Source organism: Malania oleifera, chromosome 6, assembly GCF_029873635.1.
Source record: "Malania oleifera isolate guangnan ecotype guangnan chromosome 6, ASM2987363v1, whole genome shotgun sequence".
NCBI classification, from domain to species: domain Eukaryota; kingdom Viridiplantae; phylum Streptophyta; class Magnoliopsida; order Santalales; family Ximeniaceae; genus Malania; species Malania oleifera.
In genome coordinates, this window is record NC_080422.1 from 78,201,143 (window position 1) to 78,226,903 (window position 25,761).

The following is a 25,761-nucleotide window of genomic DNA, read 5'->3' on the forward strand; positions in this document are numbered from 1 at the left end:
GCAAGGTAGATCATTGATGACTTTTGTGTTGGTGTGATAGGACAGACTCAGACCTGGCAGGGAGTAGTTAACACGATTAGTGTAGATCATTGTGTTAACTGTATATGTTGTAGGGATACTGATAGGTTCCTATTGTGTTGCAGCATGGAGCCCAAGGATAATAACCTGGGAAGTGGCTCCGAGGAGAATGCAAGTGATGAGTCTCCTTCTGTGCCTCGAGGTTTAACCAGGTAGGTATTACCGGAGATCGGGCGGAGTGTAAGGAGACGCGAGCGCTCTCCTACTGCTGTGGGTTGCACTATAGAGAGGTTCACATGCATGCATCCTCCGACGTTCTCTGGAGGACCTGATCCGACGACAGCAGAGGATTGGGTGGAGAAGACTAATAGGATCTTGGAGGTCCTGCACTGCACGGATAGGCAGCGAGTTCTTTATGCCACCTTCCAGCTGTCTAGGGAGGCGGGTCGGTGGTGGATTGTAGTGAATCTGCTGGAGAAGCAGAGATGTGGTTCAGAGGAGATGACGTGGAGCCGATTCAAGGAGGTGTTCTTTGATAGATACTTCCCGGCTTTAGTATGTGATGCGAAGGCAAATGAGTTCTCCGCGCTGACTCAAGGGAGTATGACGGTGTAGGGGTATGCGGCTCGATATGTAGAGCTGTCTTGGTTTGCACCATGTATGATATCGAGTGAGTATGAGGATACTCAGAGGTTCGAGAAGGGTTTGAGGAAGGATATCCGCAAACTGGTGGGTATGCTTCAGATTCGCGAGTTCTCGATATTGGTGGATAAGTCCACGGTGATCGAGACTGGTATTCGAGAGGATGAGGCGGATCAAGAATCAAGGAAGAGTACAGTACCTTCTGGTTCTCAGATAGGATCTCATCAGGGATCGTGGAAGAAGAGGAGCAAAGGCTCAGGTTACTGCCATAATACCGAGCGCCAGGATTCTCAGATGATCCAGAATGGTGGTCGTTGTATCCGATGTCACGGGCGGGACGAGAGTGAGTGCCAATCATTTGGGGGTAGTTGCTACAACTGTGGCCAGACTGGCCACAAGTCTCGTGATTGTCGAGCACCGAGGCGAGACGTGCCTACAGTTAGTGGGGACCGAGGGAGCAATTAGATACCTTGGGGAACCACTCAGACGAATATAGCTCCGGCCAGAATATACTCTCTTACTCTAGCGGACGCTGAGCCTGCAAGTAACGTGGTGATAGGTACCTTATTATTGCTTTCAAATATAGCTTTTGTCTTGTTTGATTCGGGTGCAACCCATTCCTTTGTATCTGTGAATTTTGTGGGACGATGTGGGGTTGAGATCCAAGACATGAATGAAGTGTTATCTGTTACTACGCCATCAGGGAGTGTATCTTTCTGTAGGAAAATGTTGGCAGACTGCTTAGTGAAAATTCAGGAGAAACTGCTATCGGCGAATCTTGTGGTATACGACATGTCGGGGTTCGATATCATTCTGGGGATGGATTGGTTGTTCTCCAGTTATGCTGTGATCGACTGTCATAGGAAGGTGGTAGTTTTCAGACCTCCTGGGGAGCAGGAGTACGAATTCGTGGGATCGTGTGTGCGTTCAGCGCCACAGATTCTGTCAGCACTACAGGTGAGAAGGCTACTCTTGGACGGATGTCAGGGGTACCTAGCTTGTATAAAGGAATAGTCGTGGGATGAGTCGAGACTCGAGGACATTCGGGTGGTCAGCAAGTTCCCAGATGTGTTTCCAGATGATTTACTCGGTTTACCTCTGGATTGTGAGGTGGAGTTTGCGATAGAGTTGCTGCCTGGTAAGGCACCGATCTCTAAAGCTCCGTACTGGATGGCTCCAGCAGAACTTCGGGAGTTGAAGGAGCAGTTGTAGGAATTACTGGACAGGGGATTCATTTGACCTAGTGTTTCGCCCTGGGGAGCTCTAGTATTGTTTATGAAGAAGAAGGACGGATCGATGCGGATGTGCATTGACTACCGTGAGATTAACAAGGTAACTGTGAAGAATCGTTATCCTTTACCTCGTATAGATGATCTTTTTGACCAGTTGCAGGGGACACGGGTCTTTTCGAAGATTGACTTGAGGTCAGGAAATCATTAGGTGAGGGTTAGAGCGGAGGATGTAGCGAAGACTGCTTTCCGAACCAGATATGGTCACTACGAGTTCTTAGTCATGCCTTTTGGGTTGACGAATGCACCGGCGATGTTCATGGATCTGATGAATAGGGTTTTACATGAGTACCTAGATCGATTCGTAGTGGTATTCATTGATGACATTCTAGTATACTCAAGGAATACGGAAGGGCACGTTGAACATTTGAGGTTAGTATTATAGATTCTACGGGAGAAGAGGTTGTATGCTAAATTGAAGAAGTGTGAATTCTAGTTGAGTCAGATTGCGTTCTTAGGCCATGTGGTTACTGGGGATGGTATATCAGTTGATCCTAGCAAGATTGAAGTTGTGGCCGACTGGGTAAGGCTGAAGAATGTGCAGGAGGTTTGGAGTTTTTTAGGACTGGCGGGTTACTATCGTCGGTTCGTAGGGGGTTTCCCTAAATTGTCTGGACCTCTGACACGATTGACCAGGAAAGAAGTGCAGTTTGAGTGGACCAGTGATTGCGAGCAGTGCTTTCAGGATTTGAAGCACCGACTGGTTACTGCTCCAGTATTGACCATTCCTTCGGGGGATGGTGAGTTTGTGATTTATAGCGACGCGTCTCTAAAGGGCTTGGGATGTGTGCTTATGCAGCAGGGTAAGGTAGTGGCGTATGCTTCTCGACAATTGAAAGAGTATGAGAAGAATTACCGTACGCATGATCTCGATTTGGCTGCTGTCGTGTATGCATTGAAGATCTGGAGACATTATCTGTACGGGGTGCAAAGTGAGATCTTCACAGGCCATAAGAGCCTCAAGTATTTCTTCACATAGAAGGAGTTGAACATGAGGCAGAGACGGTGGCTAGAGTCGATTAAAGACTATGATTGTGCGATCAGTTATCACCCAGGGAAGGCTAATGTGGTGGCTGATGCGTTGAGTCGGAAGTCAGGGCCTACGGCTATATCTGCGGTTGTAACTCAATGTCACATCAGACAAAATTTGGAAAGCTCAGGTATAGAGTTGGTGGTTGGTGATCATCAAGCTTATCTTGCTGGTTTGGTGGTCTAACCAACTTTGTTTGAGCGTATAAAAGCCGCGTAGGCTAGTGATGCAGAGTTGGCAGAGGTTAGGGAAAATGTACAGCAGGGACTGGCTACAGAGTTTAATATCTCTGAGGGAGGTGTGTTGAGGTTTGGGACCAAACTATGTGTTCCAAATGATGATGAGATCAGAAGGATGATTCTAGAGGAAGTGCATCATTCTATGTATACGGTACATCCTAGTAGTACGAAGATGAATCGGTATTCGCACGAGACCTTTTGGTGGTCTGGTGTGAAGGGGCAGATTGCTTGGTTCATGGAGCAGTGTCTGATGTGTCAGCAAGTGAAAGCTGAACATCAGAGACCGGCAGGGTCGTTGCAGCCTTTGTTTATTTCGGTATGGAAATGGGAGCATATTTCCATGGATTTTGTGACCAATTTGCAATCAGCGCTTCACGGGCAGAATGCTATTTGAGTGATCGTGGATAGATTGATGAAATCTGCTCATTTCATATCGATGAGAGTTAGCTATCCTTTGAGTAGGCTAGCAGAATTGTATGTGCATGAGATTGTGAGAATGCACGGAGTACCGGTGTCCATTGTGTCGGATCGAGATCCGAGGTTTACTTCTTGATTCTAGGCGAGCTTGCAAGAGGCGTTGGGGACGAAGCTTACTTTCAGTACGGCATTCCATCCCCAAACTAATGGACAGTCGGAGAGGACGATACATATATTGGAGGATATGTTGCGAGCTTGTGTGTTAGACTTTGGTGGTAGCTGGATACAGTTTATGCTACTTGTGGAGTTCGCTTATAACAACAGCTTCTAGTCTAGTATCGGGATGGCACCGTTCGAGGCTTTTTATGGTCGAAGGTGTCGATCTCCCTTGTGCTGGGATGAGGTTGGAGAACGTCAGGTGTTAGGACCTGATCTTGTGCAACAGGCATCTAAGAAGGTGGGTTTTATCCGAGAGAGGATTAGATCAGCTTAGAGTCGGCAGAAGAGTTATGCAGATGTTTGCTGCCATGAGTTAGAGTTCGAAGTGGGAGGTAAGGTATTTCTACGTATTGCTCCGATGAAAAGGGTGATGAGATTTGGGAGAAAAGGCAAACTGAGCCCAAGGTATATCGGACCATTCGAAGTACTTGAGCGAATGGGTCTGGTAGCCTATGGAGTTGCATTACCTCCAGTACTTTCGAGGGTCCATGATGTGTTTCACGTCTCCATGTTGAGGAGGTACGTGTTGGATCCTTCACATGTTATTAGCTATGATGAGTTGGAAATCGGGGATACTTTAGCATATAAGGAGATACCAGTTCAGGTTTTGGATCGTAAAGTTCAGAAGCTTCGTACCAGAGAGATACCGTTAGTGAAGGTATTGTGGCAAAACCATGACGTTGAGGAAGCTTCTTGAGAACTGAAAATGGAAATATGCCGAAAGTATCCACAGTTGTTTTAAGCACTTGTACATGATCCTACTGTGGGTTGGGATAGGTGGTTAGTCGTCAGGAGTGTGTGTGTATTGTGAACTCCCAAGACCATTGTATATGTAACCATGGTATTCCTCCACCATAAGTGAGGGTATATATGTGTATGTGTATGATGGGACTGCGCTGTAGTGGTCGCCAGTTTTCTCTAGAGTGGTAGATATGTGACAACTTGGTATTGATTGTATGTATGACTTTATGAATGAGAGATGACAAATTTCAAGGACGAAATTTTTGTAAGGAGAGGAGATTGTAAGAACTCGAACCGTGATAACTGGATTTAAATATTAAGAGAGGGGCAAAATTCAAATTTACCAGGCTTCGTTGACGAAGCCAGATTTTGTCGACGAAGTGTGTGCTTTTCTCGTCGACGAAATTCAGAGACTCATCGACGAGGAGAAGCTGAGGAGTTTCAGAAAACGGGAATATCAGGATTCGTCAACGAGGCCACCGATTCATCGACAAATTCAGTGAAAGATTCATCGATGAAGGTACCATTTCATCGATGAAATTGGGTTGGGTCAAAGGGCTATAAAAGGAAATTTACATTACTTCCAAGCTGAGTAACTTAGAAATCTCTCTCTCTCTCTCTCTAAACTCTCCCTACTCTCTTTCTCTCTAGATTTCTTCGCCGATCGTTGATGGAATTGGAAAATAGAAGTTACCATGAGGATCGTGGAAGGATTCTCTACAACTTCTACGGATCGGAATCTAGTTTTGGAAGTTTTTGGGTTTTGGTGAAAATCGAGGTAAGGCTCGATTTTTAATTCTGATTCAGTAGTCTTGTAGGTAACTATCTTGTGAACATATTCTGTACTGTGATTTGTAGGTTTTGGAACTCGATTCACTGTTTAGGAGCCTTGGAGTTTGAGATTTGGTATACGGGGTTAAGGAAAGGGGAAATTGTGTTATATTGGTTATTTTTAAAATTGGACTCGGTGAAACTGTGGTCCACGGTCTTGTGTGTGTTTTGGCTACTCATTTGGGGGCGGGTCTAATTGGGAAAACTATGAGTTTTTCATTATTGCAGTTTTGGGAAGAAGGGGGCAACGGGCTGAATCCCGAGTTTTATTGAAAATCGAGTATATGTGTGCTTTATACTGTGATATTGGAATGGTCGTGCCTTGACTTTGTTTAAACTGTATTTGTTTGGAAAACCATGATTTAGATTACCAAATGAGTGTGGTTTGTTTGGTTATATGAGCATGCATGTGTGTGTGATATGCGGAATTGCTGATGGGACCGCGATTCCAATGATTCCAGGGACTAAGAGTGACCGACTCTATATCCGAGGGTGCGTGTTTATCGCTTGCCACGTAGGGAAGAGTGACCGGCTCTATATCCGAGGGCGTGAGCCTATCCCGGCAGATCAGGCCGAAGGGTGTGGATCCACCAGTTAGCGTCGGTACGATGCCATGGGAGTCGAGGACTAGCCATGTGCCGGTGGCATCGTGCTTCGTAGGTTGGCTACGGGCCAACGCAAGAATGCCGGATCGGCTTCAGGTCGAAGGGTGTGAGGACACCAAGATTGCTGATCATGTGTTGTGTGTTCGTTTTTGCACTGTGTAAATTAGTACTGGATTTGCATTTAACTTCGTGTACGTTGCATCATGATAACACTCAAATGCCCCACACCGATATAACCTGTGTTCTTCTTTACTGAGAGGTGTCTCACCCCTGCTGTACGTACATTTTTACAGGTCCTTCGAGTAACCAGAACTAGCGTCCTGGTGTAGGGAGCGTAGTAGCCGGTGTACTGTGTTAGCGCTTGGATAAGTGTTAGGACTGTAGTTTGTTGGGTTTCCATTTTGAGTTGTATTTGGGCACCTAGTTTGTATGTTTTGTCAAAGCCATGTTTTGCTCTTGTATAGACTGTGGTATGGTACTGCATATGTTGATATAGAATGACTTTTTCCACTGCATATATGATTGTGGTTGGATGTGTTTAGGGTGCCTGGGAACTCCACGGGGTTGAACCCTCATCCATTGTACTGTATCTGTGATGATTAGTATGATATAGGGACAGGTTAGGTTATATTTTCACCCCTGGGATTCCATTACGGGGTTCGGCGCGTGACAAATGCTATTCAGTACGCCATTGAACCAACTCTTTCTAGGTTTTCGAATTGCCCGGCGTACCTAGGGCTTAGCTTCCTCTTTCTCTTGAATCTCATTACCCCTTTCATTGGAGAAATCCACAAAAATATGGCATCACCTATTGTTAACTCCAATTCCCATCGGCGAGTATCCGTATAACTCTTTTGCCGACTCTGAGTTGTCTTTATTCTCCCATTAATAATCTGGACCTTCTTAGTGGCTTGCTAGACAAACTTGAGCCCTAAAATCTGCCACTCATCAACCTCATCCCAATACAACAGAGATCGGCATCTTCGACCATACAGTGCTTCAAACAGTGTTATCCCAATGCTGGTCTGATAACTGTTGTTGTAGGCAAACTCAACTAATGAGAGAAATTTGATCCAACTACCACCGAAATCTAGTACACATGCCCGTAACATATCCTCTAAGATTTGGATGGTCCTCTCTAACTGACCATCTGTCTGTAAGTGAAACGTTGTAATGAATGTGAGTTGAGATCCTAATGCTTCCTTAAGACTCTTCTAGAAGCAGGAAGTAAATTATGGATCCCTATCGGAAACAATAGACACTGATACCCCATGTAATCTGACAATTTCCTGAACATATAGCTCTAATAGACTATCCATGGAATAACTGACTTTAACCGGGATGAAATGGGCTTTCTTCATCAATCTGTCAACCATAACTCAAATCGCATTCTGCCCATGAAGTGCTGATGGCAAACCCTTGACAAAGTCCATGGAAATGTGCTCCCACTTCCATTTAGGGATAAGAAGTGGTTACAACGGTCCTTCTGGCCTCTAGTTCTTGGCCTTCACCTGCTGGCATGTCAGACACTGCTCTATGAAATAGGTGATCTCTCTTTTCATATTAGACCACAAGAAAGATTCCCACAGATCCCTGTACATCTTCGTACTTCCTAAATGTACTATGTAAAGCGAATAATGTGCCTCCTCTAGAATGATCCGGTTGATCTCGGCATCATTCAGTACACAAATCCTGGTATGGAATCTCAACATCCCATCATTTGAGATGTTGAAATCCGATTTCAACCCATTCTGCACTCCCTTCATAACCACCACGAGCTCTGAATCTTTCGTTTGAACTGTTCTGATCCTTTCCCATAGGTTCGACTGTACCACCAAGCTAGCAATGAAAGCCTGATGATTTCCTTTCACTAACTTCATGCCTAACCTTTCCAGGTCCATACCAATTTGATGTTGAACATCCACTACTGAGACTGATGCATCCACTGACTTCAAACTCAGAGCATCAGCTACCACTTTATCTTTTCCTGAGTGGTAACTATTGGTACAATCGTAGTCCTTTATCAGCTCACGATCTCCTTTGCCTCATATTCAGCTCTTTTTGGGTGACGAAATACTTAAGACTTTTATGATCGGTAAAAATCTCGCACCTTTCACCATACAGGTAGTGCCTCTAAATCTTCGATGCATACACTACCGCTGTTAATTCTATATCGTGTGTCAGGTAGTTCTTCTCGTACTCTATTAGCTTTGGTGTATTCCCAAGAGGGGGGTGAATTGGAATTTTAAAATTTATTCCCAAATTTAGCTACTTTAATAATAGTATACTTGCAACCTAGGGTTTGTCTATACAGTTCCAACTGCGTATATAAATATAATGTGTGGAAATTAAATCATGCTCGACATTTACAATATAACATACACGTGCGATAAGTAAATTATGAAAAAGTTAAATGCACACACGATATGTTATTGGGGTTTGTCAAACTGTGCCTACGTCCCCGCCTCTAACTTGCAAGCCCGAGGATTCCACTAATGCTCATTTAACGGGTGGAGTGGCACCAATTACAATCAGGTCAATTAACACAGAGCCAACCTCAACCTTGTTAAATTCTCCTTGCGGGGCAGAGAAAGCCCTAGGTCAAATTCACTAGGTTGACCCTAACCTTTACACAATCCTTATCGGGCTGGATTACCGCCCCCTCAGGCCATGCCTAGAATACAACATATGTGTAATACAATTTTTGCATACATGGAAATATGCTTCTCACACTAAGCAAATATGTACTACAATATGCGCAAGTAATAAAAATCCACACCAAACATGTAAGAACTGTAAGCTCAGTGGTGTATATGTGCAATCTACACTCAATATAATGATTATACTCATTCAAGCACAAGAGTTTTCAAGCAAGCTAATATTTGAAAGCAAAGTGTATGAAATCTCAATATCATATTAGTGTTTCAAAGATGCTAGCAATATTATTCAAACGAACTCAAAAATATTTTCTCAAATTGTATCGAGCACAAGAGTTGTTTGAAAACAAGCTTTGAAAATATTTTTCATACAAAAATAATTACTTAAGGAATCTTGCAATGACAATGCAAAGATCCTCAAGTTAAAAAGTTTTCCCAGCACAAGATTTATCAAGTTAAATCCATGGGAAGAACCCTAGCCAAACTCTCAACAAAAATCAAATAATACAAATATCAATGAGAGTATACGACTATTAGGATAAAGCACTAATAATCTAAACACTCTCTCTAGGCTTGGATGTTAAAAAAAAACGAAGTAAAAGAGTATGAGGATTTTGGGCCAAAGAATATTTTCTAAGGATTTTTCTTAATCATGAATCCTAATCTCTTGTTAATCTTTGAAAATGATGGGCTATATATATAAGTTGGAAAAATTATAGCCGTTAGGACATGTAGGGTATTATTAATATTGTTTTAAAAAATTTCAACCAAATTAACCCTATTTTATTATTTTAATCGCGGTAAAAATATTGGGGCAACCTGAGAGCACTGGTCGACCGAAGGCAAGGTTTGGTTGACCAAGTGGTCAAAGTTCGGTCGACCGAGTAAGATTTGAACTAACAATTCGGTTAACCGAACATGGTGTCCCAAGGGTGATTTTTCTTTTTTGTGTGGTTCGGTCGATCAGGAGGTTTTGAACTGAGTAGTTCGGTCGACCGGAGCGTTGAGTTCTCACACGTGGGAACTTGGTCGACCAAGGCGTTGGCTTACGTTTTGGGCTCGGTCGACCGTGTGGTCAAACGGTTGACTCTAAGGGAGTTTGGTCGACCAGGTGAGAATGAACTAGCATGGCACAGTCGAACAAGTAGTGGTCAAAGTGTTGACCCGATCCCGGTTCGGTCGACTAAGAGATATTGTACTTGTGTAGTACGATCAACCGAACATGCAACTTAAGTGCATTTTGGTTCTTTTTCCTTATGCAATCACCCTATCCTTATAACCATATATATATATATATGTTTTTGTGTGTGTGTGTGTGTGTGTGTGTGTGTGCGTGCGTGTGCATGTATGAGTGTCCTAAGGTCGTTATAGATCTTCTTTAGGACATCGAAAAAATCCAGCATCAGTCGACCAAAGGGTGATCCTTAAGGTTTTTCTAAGGCCATGATTTTATGTAGGGACCTAGAGTCGTTCTAAGGTCTTTGAGCTTTGTAGTTCCTACATGTATGATATGCATTAAATATTACAAACCTTTTTCTTATTTATTATTACTAACCAGAATTGAATGAAAATATAAATTACTACATCAACTAATCTTCAGGGTCTTTAGGCTTTAAGCTTTCACATGCCATCAATGTATCTGCTAATATAAACCTACACATGAACTAGACATCCATTAAATACTTGAGTATTTTTCATTATCAAAATCAGGATATGACCCAAAGGGTCAACGTACTCCTTGAGTTAATGAGAAGCATAAGCAATTACCTTTCCATGTTGCATTAGAACACACCCGAGACCTTTCTTTGAGGCATCACCGTAAATAACAAATCCATTATCCCGTGACAGAAGTCAGAACTAGAGTAGTAACCAGTCATTGCTTCAAACCGTCAGTAGTATCCTGTAAAATCTAGAAAACTCCTGACCTCCTAAGCATTCTTCGGTCTCGTCTAGTCCACTATCACTTCTATCTTACTTGGGTCCACTGATACCCCTTCTTTGGACACTACATGCCCCAGGAATGCCACTTGCTCTAACCAGAACTCGCACTTCTTAAACTTCGCAAACAACTTCTTCTCCTTGAGTACCTGAAGTACCAACCTCAAATAAAATGCATGCTCCTTGGGACTTATTGAATAAACTAGGATGTCATCAATGAAAATGACCAGGAATTGGTCCAAATACTCATGGAACACGTTATCATCAAGTCCATAAATGCTGTAGGAGCATTAGTTAATCCAAAAGGCATAACTAGAAATTCATAGTGGCTATACTTAGTCTAGAATGTAGTCCTCGGTACGTCCTCTGATTTCACCTTTAATTGATGATACCTAGATCACAGATTGATCTTAGAGAAAACCTGTGTGCCCTTTAGCTGGTCAAACAGATCATCAATTCTAGGTAACAGGTATTTCTTCTTCACTATCACCTTGTTAATCTCTCTATAGTCAATGCACATCCTTATCGACCTATCCTTTTTCTTCACAAACAGTACTGGTGCTCCCCAAGGTGAAACACTCGATTGGATCTAACCCTTATCTAGTAACTCCTGTAAATGCTCCTTCAATTCCCTCAGTTGTGCTAGAGCAATACGATATGGAGCTTTCGAAATTGGTGTTGTTCCTGGAGTCAACTCTATAGTAAACTCCACCTCACGATCAGGAGGCAATCCTAGAAAATCCTCTAGAAAAATATCTAAGAACTCCCCCACCACGGGGATGTCCTCAAGTTTACATTCCTCCCTTGGTGCCTCCTTTATGAATGCTAAATAACCCCGACATCCTTCTAGAAGTAATTTCCTCGTCTGCATGGCCAAAAGGATGCATTGTGCAGAACACACACACGACCCAATAAATATATACTCTGGCTTCCCAAGAGGTCGGAACACTACCTCCTTCGTATGGCAGTCAATATTCGCATAAGTGACCACTAACCAATCCATACCTAGAATGAGATCAAAGTCATGCATATCAAATATAATCAAACTAATAGGTATCATTCTCCCCTGGATCTCTACTGGATAGTCTCAGATTACTTTATTATACACTATCCTTGCCCTTGTCTGTGTGACTACCTCTAACTCAACATCTAACAATTGTGGTTCTACCCTACACAACTTAATGAATTCTCGAGAAATGAAGGAATGTGTTGCACATTGTAGCACCCCGACCCTCTTGGTGGGTCTAGAGTGCCACTAAACATACATACACACATGAATATCTACGATACCATACATATACAACCCACCCAAACAACAGAAAATCGGGTGTTCCATACTGAACTGCATAAACATGCACAACAGATTACATACATGTTCCAATAAAACTTACCAGAGTTTTTAACTATTTCTTATATACATCCATACATAACTGAAAACATAATCTATTACATATACAATCCCCAAAAGATAAACACTGCATAAAATCTCACTAGCTCTGACAAGGATTGTCTACTATCTAATTTTTCCTGGCAACACGCTAGGCTCGATCCCTCAGAGGATTTGAAGCAACATTTGTATACTAGGGTGAGACACCTCTCAGTAGGACGAATTATATTATTATCAGTGTATGGCTAGCATAAGATTTCATGTGTACATATTCTGCTAACATTTAAATACATTTAATTGACATTATAAAACTATATTACTTTGTAAATCTAAAAATACATACTCTGGCTCAATATAGCCATTTCCATAGTAAATATGCTCATACATACCTAGAAGATAAAACTTGGTATGTAGGACTAGTGTCGTCATGCCATCACATACACGTGCGACATGCTTCCCCCCATGACGGGTTGTGCAGCCCGAAGGCTGAACTTAACAAATAGTTGGTCGGCTAATGTCAAGTCAAACATAAAGTAGTAAGATGATGCCTACTCTCTCTCTCTGTGCCCGAAGGCTGAGTCATCCAGAATACTCTATCGGATGGGGCCCTGGAATCACTCCTTTGGGGATTACTTTACCCAAGCCACTAGTCGCCTTTCCCATCCACACTCTAACTAAGCAGTGTGGTTGCACCTCTACATACATATAGTTACGGTATTGTGGTCTAACCATGAGATCATCATAACATGGCTCTACTAACATATATGGCAATTTACATCATATAAGACTGTAATCATCATTCATTTCATAAAAATCTAATATAACATATTCTGTATATATCTCTATAATATATCTGTCAGATATTGATTCGATAAAAATCGGCGTATCATAACCTCGACATTTAGCCATCACATCTCATCTCATCTCATCTCTTCTCTTTTCTTGGCATATACCCATCATATTTCTCATCTCAGCTTATAGCTGTTACAATTCAGTATTACACAAAACTTGCTCATTTATTGTCAATTAAAAATATACTCATGCCACACAATACTCATACATAACTTATCTGCTTTAGAACGGATCTCATTTACTGTTGCTAAAACGGGGGTATGAATATCTCCAGGTTGTTATTTTACTAAAAATATAAATATATAGCTAAATACGGGAAAAATGGAGATAATCAACCTTATTGTTTGATTTTAAAACAAGTCTATGGTTTGAAATGACAACTTTCCAATGAGTAAAAATGTTCAGAAAGAACAATACTACATTTTAAAAATATAATACTTAAGTTTAAACAGTTGGTTTTGAAAATATAGTCGATCAATCGAACCCTAGGCCCAAAAACCCTAGAAAAGTCGTAACGGTTTATCTAAAATCCATTTTAACATTTCAATCCATTAGAACTCATGAACATAACTGACATAATATAATCCCCTTACCTATTTCTTGAAAAACACTCGAGAAGCTCGAAAATCGAACCCTAACTTTTTCCCAAAATCACGAATCTACTCTGCTAGACTTGTAGATATTCGCTCCCTGATCCTCATGGTAACTTCCGATTGTTGAAATGGACAAAAAAAATCGAAGGATCGAAGAGAGAGAGAGAGAGAGAGAGAGAGAGAGAGAGAGAGAGAGAGAGAGAGAGAGAGAGAGAGAGAGAAGAGAGAGAGAGGGTGTAAGTTCTAGAAAGAGAGAGGGAGAGATATTTTGATTTCTTAACCATGAAGCAATTGAAAATCTATTTATAGACCCCCTGACCTGATCAAATTCGTCGACGAAATAATGCCTTCGTCGACGAGCCATACAAAACCGTTCGTCGATGATGGAAATGCCTCGTTGAAGGCGACGGGCCTCAGAAGGGCTTTCGTCGACGAGAACATGGAGTTCATCAATGAAACCTGCTGAAAATCCCCTTTTTCCTTTCTTATTTAATTTACTTATTTTCCTAGTTCAGGTCTCTACACACCTGAATCAAATAATAATGTGGCACTATTTAACAAAATGGAAATAGTACCTATCACCATATCACCAGCGTTTTTAGCATCGCTAAGAGTTAAAGAATATACCCTAACCTGAGTCATACCCCTTTGGTAGTTTCCACATGATCTTTGGCTACCACCCCTATACTGTTGCTACGGAGGTGGAAAATTCGACGACGCGCGACACTCTCGCATCTTATGTCTAGGCTAACCACACCAGTAGTAGTCACCTGGTCTGCCCCTGCATTCTCCCGAATGCCACTTGCCACACCTAGGGCAAACAGCATGTGATGTGGTACCCTAAAATGCCCTAGCACTCGTATCCTGATGCTGGCCTCTACCATGCCCATACTTCCTCAAAGAACCTTGCCTCGCACCTAAATACGAATTGGAAGATGCTGGCCTCTTCTTTGGAATCTAAACCTTTGTATCCTCCTGCAGGCTCTCCTCTACCATGATGGCCTTATCTACCGGTGTAGCAAAGTCTTGAATCTACAATACCGTTGTCTACTTCTGGATCTCCTTCTTCAAACCCCTCTCAAACTTCCAAGCTTTCCTCACCTCATCCGGTGCCATAAATGGAGCAAAGTGAGAAAGCTCCATGAATCTGGCGGTGTATTGCTACACCATCAGCTGCCCCTGAGTCAGGACCATAAAATCCTCCATCTTTGCATTCTTGACTGTGGCTGGGAAGTACCACTCAAAGAACACCTCTCTGAAACGGTCCCATGTCATCGCCACCGAGACTAATCTTTGTGCCTTAAGCAACTTCACTGATTCCCACCATCTCTTGGCTTCTTTAGTTAACTTGAACTCTGCATAGAGCACCTTCTGCTCATCTATGCAACATAACACAAGATCTTCTCAATCTCCTTAATCCAATTCTCTACTTGGATAAGCTCTATACTCCCTGCGAAGGCAAGAGGCTTTAGTAGAGTAAACTGATCAATAGAACCTCCCAGCTCAACTGTGGGACGATCCTGTCTCCTAGCATTCCGTGTAACCTCTACCATAAACTACTGAGCGAAGTCCTAGAACGCTACTATAGAGTCACTGCCACCCTCATAGGCAGCTCCCTTGCTACTACTTGTTGACTTTTTGAGTCCGATCCCTATTTTTGATGCTGACAAAGCACATGTTTCTTATGTGTGTATTTAGCATGTGAACAGGTCCATTTATTTAACACACACATAAGAAAACGACGATGAAAGCTTGCAGGACTTAAAGAATATACGATCAAGCGCATTTCATGAAGTCAGAAGAGCAAAAAGATGAAGAAGATGTTTATTTGTTGTAATTGCATTTAATTTTTATATCTTTGGTCTATAATAATGCATGCATCTGCATGATGTGTTTGAATGCTCAAAAAGACCGTAGATAGACCCTACGGACCAGCACATCTCACCAAAAACCTTTTTCCAAATAGACTAAAATCATACAAAGTTTTTGGAATAGCTTTAAGGTTAAAATCAAGGCTAAATGAAGTTTACAAAAACTTTGGTCCACCGACGCCGAATTTTTGGGGTTAATTCTCAAATGCCTTAGATTGACCTTAGGACCCACAAATCTGCATAAAAAAGGTCCCTTATTACATTAAAAGTAAATATCATATGAATAGGGTGAATGTATACAGAAGTTGGAACCGAAATGCGCTTAAAATGCATGTTCAGTCAACCGTACTATCTAGTACAATTCCTCTCGGTCGATCGAACCGGGATCGGGTCAATAGTTTGACCATGACCCGGTCGATCAAACTTGCCAGTTCATTTGACCCCGATCGACCGAACTCCCTAGGAGTCAACATTTTGACCTCCTGGTTGACCGTGCCCAGATTGCACACTAATGCCCTGGTCGACCGAGTTCCCATGTGTGAGAACTCAATGCTCCGGTCGATCGAATTACATAGTTCAAATTGGCTTCGTCAATCGAACTGCACAGAAATTGAAAATTGCCCTTGGGAAACTAAGTCTAGTCGACCAAACTTGTAGTTCAAAATTCGCTTGGTCGACGGAACTTAATCACTTGGTTAACCGAACCTTGCGTCCGGTCAACCGAGCCTTTCGAGTTGGTGAATTTTTTTACCGCGGTAAAACGAGGTTAATTTTAATTAAACATCATTAATCTTTTTCTAAAATAACCTCTGTGTCCCCAACGGTCATATTTTTCACAAACTCTATAAATATCCCCTCATAACTCCAAATTAACAACTTTGATTAACCCAAATTTTCTCTCTAATCCATTGTTAATCAATGTTCCCCCAAAATGCTTTTTATTGTTTAAATCACTCTTTTGGGGCCAAATATTTTATACAAGTCTCTCCAACTCTCTTTCATGCATTTACTTCAAAATCGTTTTATTGAGGAGAGTAATTTATTTAGGGCATTGTAATTGCTTTCACTCTCACATAGCTTTTATCTTTGAAAAATATTTTGAGAGTATTGCTTAAGTTTTCTCCCAGTTATTTATATGGTAAATATTCTTGGGAGAAAAATTATTTATTGCACAAATTCTTTTGAGCTTAAAATTCCTAGTTTCTCCAAATATTATTTACTTGCAAAAATATTTAGAGGAGAAAAATAATACTCATTTTTCACATACATTTCATTTGTGCAAATATTATTTAGATAAGCACCCGTTATTCTACTGAGCTCAAATCATATCATAAGAGAGTGCATACATCTTAGAGCTTTAATGTGTACATTTTTGTTTGTATTTTTCAGAAGTATTTTCATGTACAAAAATGGTATTAATGTACTGGTTGGGTTCAGCCCATTAATTGAATTGGGGAGTCTCAGCCCTGTAAATGAGACCGGTTCGGTTCAACCCGGAATTGAACTGGGGAGTCTGAGCCCCGTAAGTGAGACTAGTTTAGCTCAGCATAGTAATTGAGCTGGGGTTTTCCTCGCCCCGTAAGGAGAGGATGTAAAAGGTTTTTGCTCCCCCCAATTAAGTGAGCAAGTATAATGGAATCCTTGGGGGGTATGCCCAAGGCGGGGATGTAGACTAGTTTGGCTGAACCTCGATAACAAGTCTGGTGTCACTCTCTCTATCTTATTTAAATTCCTGCACTTTAATTTTAGCATGTGTATGAATGCTTATTTAATGTCAAAATTATTCTCATGCACACATTTGATTTAAATAAGATGCAGCACACGTGTATGTATGCACACACAGCTTAATCGTTATACGTACACGTTTTCAATATTAAATGAGATATGAACTGTGGTAAATTGGTGTAATTGTTTAAATTACTGAAAAATGTTTTACATCCCAATTCACCACCCCTGTTGGGATCACACCAATTCGAACACTACTGCCTCCAACGTCGGCAGTATTATCCCTGGACTCCATCCTGAAGAGACAATTGAGAAAATTGTTTAGAATCTTAGTACCTTACATATTTGCTACAACTACAATACCATAAGATTTACTTTAATAACTTATCGTCCCTAATGACGACATACTCAACCATCTTAATACTCTAATTCTAACTCAAGTTCCATCCCTCTACTTGAAAACAAAACCATAAATGGATTGCTGTGATTTTCTGAACCCATCAATTGATCTAGAAAAATACAAAAGTATGCCAATGGATTTCTGTCTCCAGGCTTAGGAATCAAAATTCAACATTCCTATTCTACCCATTTCTATCTTCCTATACTCTAGTATGACCTCCTAACATCGTCTAACAAAGTCTACAATACCTAACAAACCTGGTTATCTCTGATACCAACTGTAATGCCCCGACCTGCCACATAGGCCCGGAGTGCTAGAAAACATAACATAAAACAAAAATACTCTATAATACCATAAACAAGAGGGTCTGACCCTGAAGGGTTCACGGTTGCCCTATCCATAAACAACATACAATAAAGCAGCGGAAAAGTTTTAATCTCCAAAATACCATACTAGAGTTCTAAGTCAATACTATTACATAAATACTTCTAATGTTTCTATTACAATCCCAAAAAACAAAAAAAAGATAACTTGACCATAGTCCAGTACTTACACAAGTACTTACAAAAAGGACTCCCAAAACACTACGCTCCAGAACCCACTAGAACGAGAGGTCCAGTTTTCTATAGGACCTGAAACAAGATTTGCATATTGGGGTGAGACACTTCTTAGTAAGGTTGATCATATTACATCAGTGTGTGACTACATGAGTTTATTCCAACGACAAAATAATGGTAAGTTTAACTGAAATGAATTACATAGTTAAAACATTCTCAATCATGTAATATAGAAGATATGTATGTAATTCCTGCAAAAGATAGTGTGGCTCATTACCAGCGAGAGTTCCTGAGGTTGGGGCAGGATATAGGCCCATACACTGTAAAATCCCTCGGCTCGGTACTCACTTCAATGTTACAAGTCCACTTTGGTCAATCCCACCTTGGATCAAACACCAGAGCCAATGACCAATCGATTTTTCAGATACCCACCCTTACTAATAAGGTGTGGTTGCACTGTATCACCCATTAGCAACGGTGCCATGCTCTCATAGTAACTAGTTCCTCAGGTGGTTCATACATCATAAATACAATTTATAAAGAAAGCACAGTAACCTATTTTCATTCCATAAAGCATTTAAGCAACTCTAGTATTTTTTACAAACTCATTCATTCATCGGCATTACCAGGCATTCATAGCCCTTGGTCTTAAACTGGCATCCTATTTTCCATAATTCCTAAAAATAATTTGGAACTCCAGTTCCCATATCTCATACAAATATTTCACCAATTCAGTTCATTTACAGTTACCATCTCATGTGACACTCATTTGATTAAATATGCTATAATATAATAAATGGTTCAAAAAATATCATTTAATTTAAAAACAAGGGTTCGAGCATCTCCAACCTTTAATATAATAAAAATATACAAGTTTAAAAAAAATAGAGATCACACCCCAAAACCCTAATTTTCCCGAAACCATGAAATACAGTTTAGTCAGTTCATATTTCAAAAGTAACTGATGTAAGACAAATCCCCTTACCTGGCTTACAAAAAAAAAAAACCTCACTAGAAACACCAAACTCCATGCCCTACGATGTTTGCAATTCAAAATCTTGAAATCACAATTTTTCCAAATAAATCAACACAAACTCTAGTTCAGCAACCATTAATCATTTCCTAGACCTTCATATAGTTTACAACAACCCTAAAGCCTTAAAATAACCTACTTACCTTGATTTTGGAGTAACGCCCAAAAAGCTCAGATCAAAGATTTGTTCTGCTAGACTTGTAGAGAATCTCCCTTAGACCCTCGTAATAACTTCTGATCGTCGAATCTGTCAATGAGCGGAGAGAAATCATAGAGAGAGAGAGAGAGAGAGAAAAAAAAATTATGTTTCTTAGTGATGAAGAAAATAAAATTTCTATTTATAGACCCCTTGATCCGGTCAAATTCATCGACAAATGGTGCCTTCATCGACGAACCATTGAAGGCCGTTAAACCTGATATTTTTCGAACGTTCTGGATCTTTTTATCGATAAAACTCTGAATTTCAGCGACGAACCACATAAGGGCCTTTATCGATGAACATAAGGGACTCATCAACAAAGCCTGTTGAAATCCCCTTTTGGTTTTCCCTTTCCTTCTTTTCTCATTTATTTCTTTATTTTCCGGATTCGGGTCTCTACACCACTAGCCACGTGCATTCGTAGATGAGACACATATACTCATCAACGAACCACAGAAGAACATTTGTTGACCAATGTAATGGGTTTGTCGACGAACCCTTAATAGACTGAAATTCTCTTCTCTTGGTATCTCTTCGTCGACGAGACATGTGTACTTCATCGACGAGACCTAGAAGGACATTTTTCGACGAAGACCATGGGTTCGTCGATGAATCCCTGCTGATGCCCCTACTTTTCCTTCTTTACTTTCTCTTTATTTTCTTTTCTTTTATAACTTTCATAAATTAAATTTTTTCGAGTCTCTACAATCCTCATCTCAAGAATCTATGAAAGCATGTACAAGCATAGCACCTAAATCCATGATCGAATTGATTTCATCATGTTTATTTTTAGTTTATTCAAATTACCTTGCCATTAAGTATTAAGTGTCCTTACCCAAGACAAAGACCACCTTCACCTCATGATTCTCAAAGAAATGTACATATCTAGTCCTAAAGTCCATTGTAGGATTTACTACAAACATAGAGCGATGAAATAAAGAGAGCAAGTAAGGCAAGAAAATCAAATATGAAAGTACGCACACAAAAATAAATAAGGCTAATAGCAGCATTAAGTGAATTATAAGCATTGATTCTTATGTGCTTACTACCCCTCAAAATATTGTTTGTATGATTTTCCCTATTTTAATTGTGTATAGGTCTTTGGGTTCCCATGATAATATATTCAATAATAAGGGCATATAGTACTCTTCCCTTATGCTTTATATGTATGCTTATTCACACTCCGAGGAGGAGTGAGCTACTCATTCACTCTCTAAGGGTGGTGAGCTAGTTAAAGTCAGTGGGTAGGGGTAGACATTAAATAACTTGGAATGATATACCGAGTAAGGATTCAGTAGGTCTTGGTTTCTTATTGTAGTTGTCATTCATTTCCTAAAAAAAAAAATTTTGTTCCAAACATGGCCTTCGTATTCTATATCACATTTTCAAGAATCCTAGGGTGTGTTTAAGGTTTATGGGATTGGACTAAATTGAATAATATTAAACAGGGCTGGTTATTATAAATATCATATTCTATGTTACAAAAGAACAATTTTAATATGTTTGAGAGAATGAATATTAATACAATTTTATATTACATATTATCAAAATCCAATGCAATTCAAATCTAAGATCTTTCCAAACATAGGGTTACTGTGTTTGACAGCATGAATCTCAGACCTTGGATTTGGATTTTAAAAATAATGAATATAATTTTCATAATTATATTTTATCCAATTTCACATAAATCTAAATCCAAGGTCTCTTCCAAACATAGTGTTAATGTGAAAAACAATATAACAATAAACAAACAAATAAAGGATATATATTTTCTAATTCTTTTATTATTTTTTAGCCCATTAGATGGTCCCCGCTATGCTAAATGGGTTATTGTACTATGCCTAACTCCATTGTAACATAAATGAATAATCAAACCATCAAAATAAATGCATCCTTGTTATTAGTAACATCAACTCTATCAAGTTAAAAAACTCTATTTGTCACATGCTATAATTGGTAAAAGTAAAAAAGCAAAGAGAAAAATTACCCGCTTATAATCTTTTCACTACAACAATATATATTATATATGAATTTTGAGGCATGGAGCCAGCCTAGCACCGACACATGGCACTGAATATTTTTGCTTTATTTATTTATTTATTTTGCTTTTGTCCTTTTTCTTCTCTCCACTCTCTTATGGCAGAGAGGCCCCATGTGGGCCTCAAGTTTTTTTAACATTTATATTTTTCCCATCCTCTCTCCTAGCAGATGTAGCATGCTCCACGTGAGCTCCCCTAATTTCTTTTAATCATTTCTTATTTATTTTTTAAATTCCTCTCTTCATGTGGGCACCATTAATTTTTTTAATTTATTAAACTCCTCTCTCTCTCTCTCTCTGTACATTGATCCCATAAATTTTTAATATTTTAAAATAAGATTTTATTTTTTTATTAGAAAAAATTTAAAAATCGCAACATAAATGAATTTTACTAAATAATTTTTTGAAAAATTATCCCAATTCAATAACTTTCCATCACTTTCTTTCTCAATACTTTTATATCATAAAATTAATTTAAATTATTAGTTTGTGCCTTCCTTATCATTGATTTATATTTACATCTACTAAAAGTATAGAATTACTTTTAATTTATATTATCAAAAAATATAGAAATATAAATTGTGTTACATATTTGTTTACATACATTATATATATTAACATTAGGATAAATAATTGAAATTATTTTCAAAATATTCAATATAATATATACAATACAATACAATTTTCCTCCACTAAAATTATAGAATTAATTTTAATTAATATTTTTTAAAAAGTATAGAAATATATATTTTGTGTTACATTCTTATTTATATATATTAAATTTAGAATAAATGAATTATTTTCTCACCTACCTTCCACCAAAAGGTCTTAGTATCAGAAAATTGCAATTATATATAAATATATATTTATATATAAACATATAAACGCATGTAATTTAATAAGTGTTCATCTTACCATATGTTATAAAATAAAGTATTTAAATTTTACTCAAATTTTATATTTTAAATCCTCATTCAATATTATTGTGGTTTATATCTATATTTTATTTTTCTCACTTAATTTTACATTTAAGTTCATGTGCTGCAAATAAATTTATATCATATGTACATGTGTAACAACCCAACCCTTTATACGGACCCAAGTGTCACTCAGTCATACAAAATACTTGTACTTATTCAAGATACATAGACAACCCACCATAAACAGGGACATACGAGTGTAACTCATACATAATAGGAATGTAAATGTTGCTGAAAAATATAAACATTCATCGAGATTTCTAATAGACATATACCAGAGTTTACTGTTGTATCCTCAAATACATTTATACAGACTTAGAACATATCCTATTAATACAACCCCCAAAAGGATATTCCAACTAAGTTCAATATACACATAAACTACTTATGTATGCTACAACCAAAAACAATTCTCCCAGTCCCTTAAGCAACTAGGACAGACGTCCTAATAAACTTGAAAACAAAGGTTGTATAATGGGGTGAGACACTTCTCAGTAAGGAAGAAAGTGTTACAATAGTGTGTGGCCACATATGAATGTTTGAATAAAACCTATATATATATATATATATATATATATATATATATAACATTTCTTTACAATAATGCAATATATAAGATTTATTTGCACATTCTAGTATTTAAATCATGCATATGAATATTAGAACAACGACCACCTTGTCATAACATGTTTTTCCTATTTACCTTGTGGCACGGGTTGTGCACTGATATCTCTAACAATGCCCTATTCGTGCAGGCATTTATCAAGTATCTAATATATAGTCTGACTTCCCCTATCTGGTCTATTATTTCACTAGTGGTTTCATTACTCCTGCTAGCTGACTATCTATGTACCTACACTGATTTACATGTGTGGTTGCACTGTACCCTTCCAGCTGAGGAATTCCCTGCCATTGGGAGTATCTTTCACCTCCATTAATGAAGCTTTTTCAACTTCTCACATTGGAGTATCTTTTAACCCCTTTTGCTGGAGTATCTTTCAACTCCTTTGGTAACAAGCTGTGGTTCCATTTATCATATATACAATTTATAACAAAAAGTGATAACCTGTGCAATTCCAGTATTTTCATAAACTCATATATCCATATCAGGTTTAAACCGGCACATATCCTCTCGGTTTTCCCTTTTCACATATACAACTCGATATATAACCGTCCTCTATTTTCCACATTCTCAGTAAAACAAGTTGGAACTCCGTTCCCATAATCCATATCAATAATATCAAATGTTCACAAGTTCAATTTCATCCACGTGTCACACTAATTTAAACAAAAATCCGCTATATGATATATGATATAATTAAACACCATTTTATATAAAAATAAAGGATTCAGGAATCTCCTACATACATAATAATCAAAATAAAGAAGTTTTAAAACATTTGGAGTCCATTAGCCAAAATCCATACTTTTACCAAAAATCAGAAAATTGCAAAACTAGCATTTCTACTTGGTGAAATTTAGCAAATAAGCAGTTAAACCATACATATAAGCATAACCTAACTTTTTAGTGGTTTAGTTTTTCCAAAAATAACTGTTGTAACAAATTCCCCTTACCTTAAACTTGAAAAGAAACAACGCACAAAACCAATCCAAACTGACAACCCGGGATCCTCAAAACCTAAAATCCACAAAACATAATCGTACTATAATTTCGACTACTATCCAAATATCCAATCAAAATTGAAATAAGATCATTACCTTGATTTTTGGAAAAACCCAAAAATCCTTAAAACAACGATCCGATCCACTAAAGTTGTAGAACTTCCTCCTTTGATCCCCGCAAGAACTTTCGTTTTTAGAAACGGATGTTGAAGGGTGAAGAACCTTAGAGAGAGAGAGAGAGAGAGAGAGAGAGAGAGAGTTTTCGCTGGTTTAGAGAGAGAGAGAGAGCTTTGGGAGAAACTTAGCCTCTACGCAACTAAAATGGAAATTTATAGAGCCTTTGACCAAGTCAAACTCGTCGACGAGTCGGCGTCTTCGTCGACGAATCTTCCACACAGCTCGTTGACGAAGCCATCCCTTCGTCTCCGAGCCCAAATTTCGGATATTTCTCTGATCCGCTCGGTATTTGCTCGTTGACAAGGCCCTGAATTTCGTCGATGAGGCTCTAAAGGACTTCGTCGACGAACGTGACTCCTTCGTCGATGAACCCAGCTTATTTTGGGTTTGGGTCTCTACAATCTCCCCTCCTTATAAGAATTTTGTCCTCGAAATTTACTAATCATTGCTAAACATAATATTTTCTTATAATTTTGCTTTACTAAGAGTCGACCGTCACCTACAAAGTGACTTTGGCACAAATTCATTACATACCCTCACATATGGCGGAGGAATACCATGGTTACACAAAAGATACTTCGATAGATTATATACATAAACAAAACTCTCCCAAAGATCATACCATTTAATCTATACCATATACACTACTATACATACTTATATACCATCAAATAACTGTGGGTACTTCTTCCACTACATGGTTATGCCATAATACCTTTATGAGAGGTATTTCCTTAGTCTGTAACTGCTGCACCTTCCGATCCAATATCTGCACTGGTACTTCGTCATACGATATGACATCGCTGGTCTCTAGAGGTTCGTAACTCAGTACATGTGATGGATCTGGTACACACTTCCTTAGTACAAACATGTGAAATACATCATGGACCCTGGATAACACTGGAGGTAGACCCACTCGATAAGCAACCGAACCTATCCTTTCAAGGATCTCAGAAGGCCCAATATACCAAGGACTTAGCTTCCCCTTCTTTCTGAACCTCATCACCCCTTTCATTGGAGCGATTCTCAGGAATACCATATCTCCTACCTCAAATTTCAACTCTCATCGATGAGTATCAGCATAACTCTTCTGTCGACTCTGAGCTGTCTTGATTCTTCCCTAATTAATTTGACCTTTGCAGCGGTCTGCTGAACTAATTCTAGACCTAGTATCTGCTGCTCACCTACTTGATCCTAGTATAATGGAGATCAATACCGACAACCATACAAAGCCTCATAAGGTGCCATCCCTATGCTCGCCTAGTAATTATTGTTATATGCAAATTCAACAAGCGGTAGATATCGTATCCAACTATCGATGAAATCCAGTACACAAGCCCGCAACATATCCTCTAACATCTGAATAGTCCTCTCCGACTGTCCATCTGAAACGTGGATCCCGATCTGAAACAACAGAAATAGGGACACCATTGAGTCGTATCACCTCCTACACATAAAGTTCTACCGGCCCATTCAGAGAGCAGCTGAATCTGATTGGAATGAAGTGTCCAGTCTTTGTCAGCCGATCCACTATAACCCATACGGCTTTCTGCTCATGCACCGCCATAGGTAAACCTGTCACAAAATCCATCGAGACATGTTCCCACTTCCACTCAGGAACATCCAGTGGCTGAAGTGGTCCTGCCGGCCTCTAATTTTCTGCTTTGATCCGCTAACATGTCAGGCACTACTTTACGAAA